A 10,757-nucleotide genomic window follows, 5' to 3' on the forward strand; every position below is an offset into this window, starting at 1 on the left:
AGGAGGAACCTCAGTGAGAGTAACGGAACCTCAGTCACAAGGGACGAATCATCGACCTCCTCAAGGGACGAATTCTCAATTTCAACAGCTACAAGCACCTGTGAATCCTCAACCAGTTGGGTATGAGTATTCAACAATTGTGACCACTAACCCCCTTTACGGGATGCCCTTATACCCAGAGGTTGGAGGGAGTGGCCACTCCAATCGGAGTCAAGCACAAGGGAAAACGCCCCATTACATACGTGGTTTGGCTCATATTCCGGAGGATCGAGAATTCTCTGGACCTTATACTGAAAGATATTCCGAATCTTCGGATGACGACGTGGCTCCAAGGAGGAGGCGTGCTGGTAAATAATCAATGCCTGACGCTAACCCGCGCCCCAGAAGCACCCGAGGACCGAATCTCCAAGAAGTACAGGAAATGATTAGGGCTCATGAAGCTAAGATCCAAAGGCTGAAGCGTGATTTAGAGGCGCACCTGACCCCAAGACCCCCACTTCCTCCAAGGCGGAGAGATCCTCCTCCAATCATAGACCTGGGTGGTCCGATACCGAGAAGGGTTGTTGTCCCAAGGGCTGATCCAAGTGATCTTCCACCCCTAGGAGATCCAGATGATCCAACTCCACCATTCACTGAAGAAATAATGAATGCCCCCATCTCAAGGAAGTTTACAATGCCCACCATCAAAGCATATGATGGTACTGCAGATCCCGCTAATCATGTCAGGACATTCTCTAACGCACTGTTGTTGCAGCCCGTGAATGATGCTATTAAGTGTTGGGCCTTTCCCCAAACCCTGTCAGGAATGGCTCAAAGATGGTACAATTGTTTGCCACAGAATTCTATTGGGTCCTTTAGAGATCTAAGTCAAGCTTTTATCAAGCAATTTATCAGCGGAAGAGTGCATGAGAAAAGTTTAGCATCTCTCATGAGCATTGTGCAAGGAGCAAAGGAGTCCTTGAGAGACTATCTGAACCATTTCACCAATGAGGCTTTGAAGGTTCCAAACCTCGATGACAAGGTAGCTATGATAGCGCTGCAGCAAGGAACTAGAGATGAGTTTTTCAAGATGTCCTTAGCCAAGCGCCCCCCTGAAAGCATGTTACAGCTCCAAAATAGGGCCGGGAAGAATATCAAAGTGGAGGAAAGTATGAGGAAGACGGTGGTGAACAACGAGCCCGCTGGTAGCAAAAAGCGAAAGATTGATCTGGAATATAATGCTAAGGACAAGTATCCTAGAATCGAGAAAGATGTTGATTCAACCCCAAGGAAGGGAGGACCTGGACAAAAATTCACCGAATATGCTAAGCTGAATGCCCCTAGAAGTCAGATCTTAATGGAAATCGAGAGATATAGGGATGTTCGTTGGCCCAAACCCTTAAAGGCTGATCTTGCTAAGCTAGATAAGAGCAAATATTGTAGATTTCACAAGGATGATGGTCATGATACTGATGAGTGTATACAACTGAAGGATGAAATTGAATTCCTTATTCGAAAAGGAAGGCTGAGCAAGTATACTGGAGATGGAGGAGATAGGAGTAACAATCGAAGAAGGAACTTGGATGATCGTAGAAAGGATCAAGATGATCAGGGGCGAAACCCCCAACCCCAAGGGCCGGTGATAAACTCCATCTTTAGGGGACCTCAGCCTCGAGGACCAGTAATTAACACAATCTTTGGGGGGACCAACTGTAGATGGATTGTCTAAGAACTCAAGAAAAGCTTATACCAGAGAAGTCATGCACATAGTGGGAGAAGCTCTGAAAAGAGTCAGGACTGGAGTAGCAATGGTGTTTGATGATTTCGACTTGGAAGGGGTCAAGTTTCCTCATGATGATCCCCTAGTCATAACACCCAAAATAGGGAACAGTTCGGTGAAAAGAGTTCTTGTAGACAATGGAGCGTCGGTAGACATCTTACTCTATGATACCTTCATAAGAATGGGTTACAATGATTCTCAATTGACCCCGACTGATATGTCGATATATGGTTATTCTAGAGTCGAGTGCCCCGTAGAATGGATAATTAAGCTACCTTTGATTATAGGTCAAGAACCAAGGCAAGTAACACAGATGTTGAACTTTGTGGTAGTAAAGGTTGGATCAACTTATAATGAAATCATGGGAAGAACGGGAATACATGCTTTCAAGGCAGTCTTCTTTTCTAACCATTCAGTGATGAAGTTTCCCACCTGAAACGGGATTGGAGAAGAGAGAGGAGATCAGAAGATGACAAGGAGTTGTTATGTAGCCTCCCTTAGGGCTGATGCAGTTGGGGGGCAGGTTTTGCCTATCGAAGATCTGGATATCCGCGAGAATGACAAGAAAAGAGGGAAGCCAGCAGAAGACTTGATCTTAATCCCTTTGGTTCCTGAAAATCCTGAGAAAGTGACTTTCATTGGAGCATTAATGGAGGAGCCCCTTAGAGGGAAATTGGTAAAGGTTTTACAAGAAAACAGTGATGTATTCGCATGGTCAGTAGCTGATATGCCCGGCATAGACCCGGAGCTGATCACTCATAAATTGAATGTAGATCTGAATTGAAAGACCGTGAAGCAAAAGAAAAGGAGTTTTACCCTGAAAGGCAGGAGGCAATCAAGCAAGAAGTAGAGAAGCTCTTAGAGGTTGGGTTCATTGAGGAGATACAATTTCCGGAATGGTTAGCAAACCCTGTAATGGTAAAGAAGGCTAATGGAAAATGGAGGATGTGCGTGGATTTCACCGATCTGAATGATACATGCCCAAAGGAATGTTTCCCGCTGCCAATGATATATACACTAATCGATGCGACCGCTGGTTATGAGATGTTGAGCTTTATGGATGGATTCAGTGTATACAATCAGATCAAAATGCATAGGATGACATCCCAAAGGTTTCATTTATCACTGACTTTGGTGTTTTTTGTTATCTTGTTATGTCGTTTGGGCTCAAGAATGCAGGAGATACCTATCAAAGGTTGGTAAACAAGATTTTTAAAGATCTTATTGGAAAAATAATGGAAGTGTAAGTAGATGACATGTTAGTCAAGAGTCTTGTGAAGACTGACCACATAGCCCATTTGAGGGAAGCCTTTGAGATCCTGAGATATCACAAAATGATGTTAAATTCTGCAAAGTGTGCTTTCGGAGTGGGATCTGGAAAGTTCTTGGGATTAATGGTCTCCAAGAGGGGAATCGAGGCCAATCCCGATAAAATAAAAGCTATCCTATATATGGAACCACTACGTTCCATAAAGGACGTTCAAAAACTCACTAGGAGAGTTGCGGCTCTAGGACGATTCATCTCCAAATCCGGAGACAAGTGCTTGCCATTCTTCAAATCTTTGAAGAAAGTAAAAGATTTCATATGGACTGAGGAAAGTCAAGAGGCATTTGAAGGATTGAAGAAATATATGGTTCAAGCCCCGTTGGTGGCCAAATCAGCCCTGAAAGAAACTTTGTACTTATATTTGACCGCTTCAGAAAATGCCTTGAGTGTCGTATTGGTTAAGGAGGAACTTAAAGTCCAAAAACCCATATATTATGTCAGTAAGATTCTGCACAGAGCTGAGTTGAATTATTCGACTATTGAAAAGTTTGCTTTAGCCCTAGTGATGGCTTCAAGGAAGTTGCGTCCTTACTTCCAAGCTCATAAAATTGAAGTTCTAACAAGTCAACCTTTGAGAAACATCATCCACAGTCCTAAAGCCTGTGGAAGGTTGATTAAATGGGTCATTGAGTTGGGAGAATTCAACATAAAATATAAGCCACGAACGACGATAAAAGCCCATGCCTTGGCTGACTTCGTGGTTGAATGTACCATCCCCAACCAAGATGTCGGGGGGCAGGAAGATACTGAACCTCAGGGTATGGAGGGAAAAGAGGATAATGAATGAGGAAGAAACAAGGACAATGAATTATGGGTTCTCTATTTTGATGGAGCATCAAAAACAAATTCGAGTGGGGCAGGGCTAGTTTTACAAAGCCCGGATGGATTCTTGATTGAATATGCTATAAAGTTAGACTTCCCGACCACAAATAATGAAGCTGAGTATGAAGCTCTGATAGCTGGTCTTGGCCTAGCGGGGACGTTGAGGGTCAAGAACTTAAAAGTCTATGGAGATTCGAAGCTTGTCGTATCCCAGGTCAAGGGGGAGTTTGAAGCAAGGGATGAAACCATGACAAGGTATGTGCGCCTAGTGAGGGCCGTGATGACTCGGTTCGATAAATGCCATGTTGAGCACATTCCAAGAGAGGAAACTGCTAAGGCAGATGCATTATCTAAATTTGCCTTATCAGAAATAGAAGAAAGCTCTGGGAGCATGTACTTTCGTGTTTTGAAAAAATGGAGCATAGACATCAAGTTAATTGCCCCCATAGGACTTGAAGGGTCGTGAATAAATCATATTAAGGCTCATTTACAAACCGGGTGGCTTCCTAATGATGCCGCGGAAGCAAGAAGGTTGTCTGTGTGAGCCCTAAAATATGTTTTGCTTGATGGGATTCTTTATAAAAGGTCTTTTGTGGTTCCTTATTTAAGATGTCTCGGGCTGGACGAGGCTCGGCTTGCTTTAGAGGAAGTGCATGAGGGTATATATGGCCAACACTTGGGGGGCAGGGCCCTAGCCCACAAGATTACTCGCTTAGGCTTTTATTGGCTAGAAATGTTGGCTGACGCCAAATAATATGTTAAGAAATGTGATCGTTGTCAAAAACATGCCCCTGTAGTAAGACAACCTCCCGAAATGCTGACTTCCATAAACTCCCCAATCCCATTCTCTATGTGGGGAATGGATATTCTCGAACCTTTCCCAATGACTACTGCTTAAAGGAAATTCTTGATTGTGGCGATTGACTACTTTACCAAATGGATTGAAGCCAAACCCTGGGCAAAGATTACGACTAAACAAGTCTCTCAGTTCCTGTGGGAGAATATTATGTGTAGATACGGAATTCCCCAAATCTTGTTGACCGACAACGGAACACAGTTCAATAATGAAGAGTTCAGAAAGTATTGTGAAGAGAACGAAATTGACTTGAGATTCACTTCTGTTGCTCACCTTCAAGCCAATGGGCAAGTAGAAGTTGCAAATTATATCATTCTAGATGGGTTAAAGAAGATGATTGAAAAATTCAGAAATAATTGGGTAGATGAAGTACTGCCAATACTTTGGGCTTACAGAACTACACGTAGAGTTACTACAGGAGCAACACCATTCATGCTAGCATATGGGGCATAAGCGGTCGTTCCAGTGGAAATATCTCATTCATCTCCAAGGATCCAAGCATATAATGTTGAAGAAAATGAAGAAGGGAAAAGGTTAGCCCTGGACTTGATAGATGAAGTACGAGATGCAGCGCATGCCAAGATCTTAGAGTATCAGAAAAAAAAGCCTCATTTTACTATAACCTGAGGGTGAAGGAGAGGTTTTTCAAGCATGGGGATTTGGTCCTAAGGAAGGTGAAAGCTTATGGAGTAGGGCAGAAAGGAAAACTCGCCCCAAATTGGGAAGTGCCATACAAGGTTAAAAGCGTTCAAGGAAGATGATCTTACAAATTAGAGACCATGGATGGGGAAGAAGTACCTCAGACTTGGCATGCTCAAAACCTGAAAGTTTACCTATAGTGGTAACAAGGTTCAAAAGCACCTTGAAGTTTTTCTTGCTTAGGATTTTATATCTCAGCTTTAGTAGGATTTATATTCTAGCTGGTGACTATCAGGGGAAAACCCATCTTATGTAAGGTTTTGAAAGCCAAGTTATGTTTCAGAATAAAAGATATTCTAGACTTTGAAAAACCAGAATATATTCTTGAGTTAAAGTTATTTAAGACTTTGGAAAACCAAGTCTTATTCCCATTATTCAATGCATGACTCTTAGAACTGTGTAGTTTGGGTTGTTAATCTATTTCTTTGAAAGTACGAACTCCAAAAGTACTTAGAAAATTAAAAGGAAGTAGCTAAAAAAGGCAAGGGAAATGATATAAATAAACCCCAAGGGGTGATAAGTCCGAAATACAACGAGATAATACATAAATAGATAAAAAACTACTCATCCCTAGCATCATCATCCTTATCCTTCTCAACTTCAGTGCACCCTTCCTCTGCATTGGTCTCTGCATTCTTAGCTGGGGGGGGGCGGGAGGAGAGTTAGTGCTGGGATTGAGGATGCGATCTTCTTGAATAGGGGAGTCAAAGAGAGCGTCCAGGCTGTCCTCAGTCTCTGGCTGCTCAGGACTAATAAAATCCTTGGCTTCTATCAAGCTAGGGTGCTTTTCAGCCACGGTCTTAACTACAGCGTCCCAACCCTGCGTAAACTGGATGGGAAAGAGACCCTCATCATGAATATTCATCAAGTCCTTGAACTTTTGGGAGTCCATATACTCGTAAATGAGAGTCGTATTATCGCTCCTAAGCTTGACCAGCTCGGCATGAGCCTTGGACAACTCCTCGCCCTTGCTCTTCAGCTTCTTGTCCAGAGTCTCAGCCCTCTCCTTCCATTTCTTCATCTCTCTCTCAAATTCATCAGAGTTATCCTTCCAGGACTTGGCCTGGTGGATTGCAGCTTGGAAGAAGGTATTACCCGACAACAGAAGGAGGAAAAATTCAAATAACGCCAATAACAAGAAAGGAATTGATGCAAATAATATTGAAGAGCTTTACAAGAAAGTTCATGCAGCAATCCGTGTATGCTAAGAAAGAAATGTAAATGAAGAATAAAAGAAAAAATTACCGAAGCTTGAGCCTGGGAGCCCAAGTGTTCAATGGACTCGATATCACTCCCCATAACAACTCTATGTAGTCCTGGGGAGTGATAGAGTGGAAAGACCAATCCTTCACGTGTTTGGTGGACCCAACCACCGTGCCACCTCTTCTGAAGCCCCAATTGGGTCTGTAGGCGTGCCCCTTGATTGGGGGATCCACGTCATCCCCCAAAGAAACCTCAGGGACGTGAGGCTTAAGAAAAGAAGGCCCATCGGGCTTGCTCCTTGGGTCTTTGCTGAGCTTGGCCCTCTTTTGACGGCCCGATTCGCCTTCCTTGGGCTTGTTGAGATTGTTAATAGCCTCACAAGCTAAAAATAAACATTGAAGTCCATTAGTGATTAAGACATAACAGTAAGTAAAATTTCCCTTATCAGAGGCCTGAGAAATGCCAACTTTCTTGAGCGAAAACTCCTCTAAGAGAGTCCACGTGTCTGTTTGGCCGTTATCCGCAATTATGGCTTGATAAGCGATCTCTTCCTCGACAGTTAGCCTAATGCTAGCCGGGCTACCATCTACTACCTTGCAAAAGGGCCTACAAAATAAACTGGCCCAATCACCTCCGGCCCAAGTTAACCTAAGGAACTCATCTCTCCATTTTGGGTTGTTCTCAACGATGGAGTTGCTATCAAAAATGTGTGGACACTTGGGTCTTTGACGGATTAAAAACCCAGCCCGGTTGAGATAAAGGACTATTATAAAATTGAATTTTTTTCCTAAAAAGGGGAACTGAAAGTGGGAAATTATTCCTAAGGCACAAAACCATAAAATATATGATATTCCTCCATGCATTTGGAGGGAGTTGACAATGGTTTATTTGAACATCTGCAAGGAGTCGAGGGATAAATTCATAAAATGGGAATATAAGGCCGACAATAATGGCTCCTCAGTAAATAAAAAGAGTATCTCCTTCCCAATTGCAAGTTCTATCTCCTGGGGTGGCCGGAGAATACCTAAAGTAGGGAGGAAGTTTGTACAAAGAGTTATAACTTTCTATTGTACCGTCTAATTTGTGGAATGTGTTACCATGATTATAAGCATCTAACTCAGCAGGGGAAGGATATTCATACCCCTAGTGTTAATCATATCAATTAAAGATGTGTATGGGGAACGAATCTGAATAAGGGTTCCTCGTTTGGAAGTGTTCATCTTCGCCAGCCTAGCAAGATCGCGATCCACCATTGATATTCTTGGGAAGAAGGCTTGAAACTCAGAAAACGATTGAAGGCGGTGGAGCGACGGTGACAAAAAATGATGAAAATCGCTTTCCTAAGAGAGAAACTATAGAGAAATTTGAGAGAAAGTTTGTTAGTGAGAAGTGAAATGAGAAACTCAACTTCACTCTACTCTTATATAGCACAGGAAATGGGAGATTAAACGATGAAAGCCCATAGAGGTAAGGCCCAGTTGAGGGAAGGTCTAGGAAAATGAAGAGTCTGGAATAATCTAGAAGGTTCGAGGTAAGCCAAAGATGATAGTTTGATCAGAGTCCTGATCGATTAAAGGAGAATCCTGGTCGAATTTTCATTTGACATGGATAGTAAAAATCCTATAGTTCGATCAGATTCCTGATCGATTAAAGGAGAATCCTGGTCGAATTTTCATTCGACATGGATGGTAAAAAATCATATAGTTCGATCAGAGTCCTGATCGATTAAAGGAGAATCCCGGTCGAATTTTCATTCGACATGGATGGTAAAAAATCCTATAGTTCGATCAAAGTCCTGATCGATAAAAGGAGAATCCTGGTCGAATATTCATTCGACATGGATGACAAAATTGGCCAAAAATCGACCAGAATCCTGGTCGATTAAGGCAGCATCCTGATCGAAATTCTCATCGACCAGGGGGGAAAATTAGGCAAAATTCGACTAGAATCCTGATCGAAATCGATCAGGAATCTTGGTCGATTAAGGAAGAATCCTGGTCGAAATTCTCATCGACCGGGGGGCAAAATTAGGCAAAATTCGACCAGAATCCTGATCGAAATCGATCAAGAATCCTAGTCAATTAAGGAAGAGTCTTGGTCTATAAATTCTAGAAATTGAGGAAAAATTCCAGAAATTAAGGAAAAATTCCAGAAATTAAGGAAAAATACCAGAAAATTCCTAGAAAATAGGAATAAGGTAAGGAAAATAATAGGAAAGTTCCAAAAAATGTCCTTAAGCTACGAATTAGGAAAATCGTTGTAAATGTGTAGGTCGCTCCACACTTTACGCAGAAAACGATACCGTGTAATGGATTAAATGAACTTAACTTCCGTCAAATCTTTTACGGTTTCTCGAAAGTTGGGGGGCAAATGATATGGAGAAAAATAAACCCTGGCTGCGCAATTAATGTTGCATTAATTATGCCCATGGTGGGTCAACAATAAAGCCCATTATAAAAGGCTCAAAAGCCCTGAATATTAATTATTTTCGTAATTTATATTAATAGGTGAAATCAGCTATTGTTAAAAGTCATAGAAAGGATATGAGTTCTTGTGGATCAGCCTCCAAGAGGCCTTATAGGATAAGGAATCAGTTTCCTACTTCCTAAGACTCCAAAATCCACTCTAATTCTGAGACTTGTCCACCAAGTCTCCTAACCCTAACCTAATTCAAAGACATCACATGCCTATATAAGGGGCCTCACCCTATAAATCAAAACTACGTTTTGACTTGATCTGTGGCATACAGCAAGGTACGTAGGCATCTTGTTAAGGCAAATCGAGTCACAAAATACAAGAGCAGTCAAATCGAGTCTCGAAGCTCACGAACCCTTGTTATTCCCAGTGGACTAACAATGAGATTTACAGAAGGGGGGGGTTGAATTTAAATCTCAAAACTTTTTCAAGTTTTGAGTAGTTTCTAAGGATAAGTGTTTTAGTGAGCAAATGTGTGTGAATGACTTGAAGCTAATACAGACAGATATATATATTTAAACACAAATATAAAGAACACAAAGAACTTAAAAACTTTTCTGGTGGATTTGTTGTTCCACCAGAGATGTGTTATTTCAGAAAATCTGTGATTCAAAGAATTAAATCACAGCTGCTTCCTAGTACAAACTAGATGATTTTCTCTCTGGATTTTTCTAAACTGCTCTGGAAAATTCACATCTAATTACTAGCTGCTACTTGGTTTATATATCACCAAGTTTACAAGTGAAGACAAAACTGTAAAATACAATTAAAAAGGCTCTTCACATGTTTCTTCTTCATTTCTCTATCCAATACAATTTAGGCTTAGCTGTTAATCTTTGAATACTTCCTTGTTTGCACCAGAATGGAAATGCTGCATTTTCTTGATTCCTCCTAGAGGCTTCCACATTCCAGTTTGTCTCTGTCAACCCATGTGCCTCTGTCAGCTTATGAATTGTCACTATCAACTGCTAATGAACTAAGCATCCGTTGAAGCTTTCATCCGTTGATGCCTTATCCGTTGAGGCTTTATCCGTTGAAGCTTTATCCGTTGATGCATTATCAGTTGAAGTCTTTATCCGTTGAAGCACTTATCCGTTGATGGATATTATCTGTTGAAGCATTAGAGACATCCATTGAAGCTTTGTTTCTTATCCGTTGAAGGTCTTCAATATCAGTTGATACTTCTTCACTTATACAAAATTACAAGGCATGAAATATTTACAATTAGCCCTCCTATTTGCATATCCACTAGTAGTCAACATGACTGATACTTTCCTACAACATCTAAGAATTTCAACTTGAATCCAGAGAATGAAATGTGCTACAATACTAAACTTATTTCTAAGTAAAGCTACTCCTTCAACGGATAGCCAAGATGGTCTTATCCGTTGAGGCTACAAACACTAGATTTCTACTTAAGTGTTTTGTTTAACTTATCATCAAACTAATACACATATTCCTAACAATCTCCCCCTATTTATGTCTACTAGAACTGTAGGCATAAATTTGGGTTTAGCTTGATGATAACAAAACACTTGACAAATATATTAACTGTAATAAAGCAGAAATTCAAAAGTGCTGCAAAAATGTGTATGCTGAGATGGAATTGAAGAATT

Source organism: Apium graveolens, chromosome 8 (assembly GCF_009905375.1).
Source record: "Apium graveolens cultivar Ventura chromosome 8, ASM990537v1, whole genome shotgun sequence".
Classification (NCBI taxonomy): domain Eukaryota; kingdom Viridiplantae; phylum Streptophyta; class Magnoliopsida; order Apiales; family Apiaceae; genus Apium; species Apium graveolens.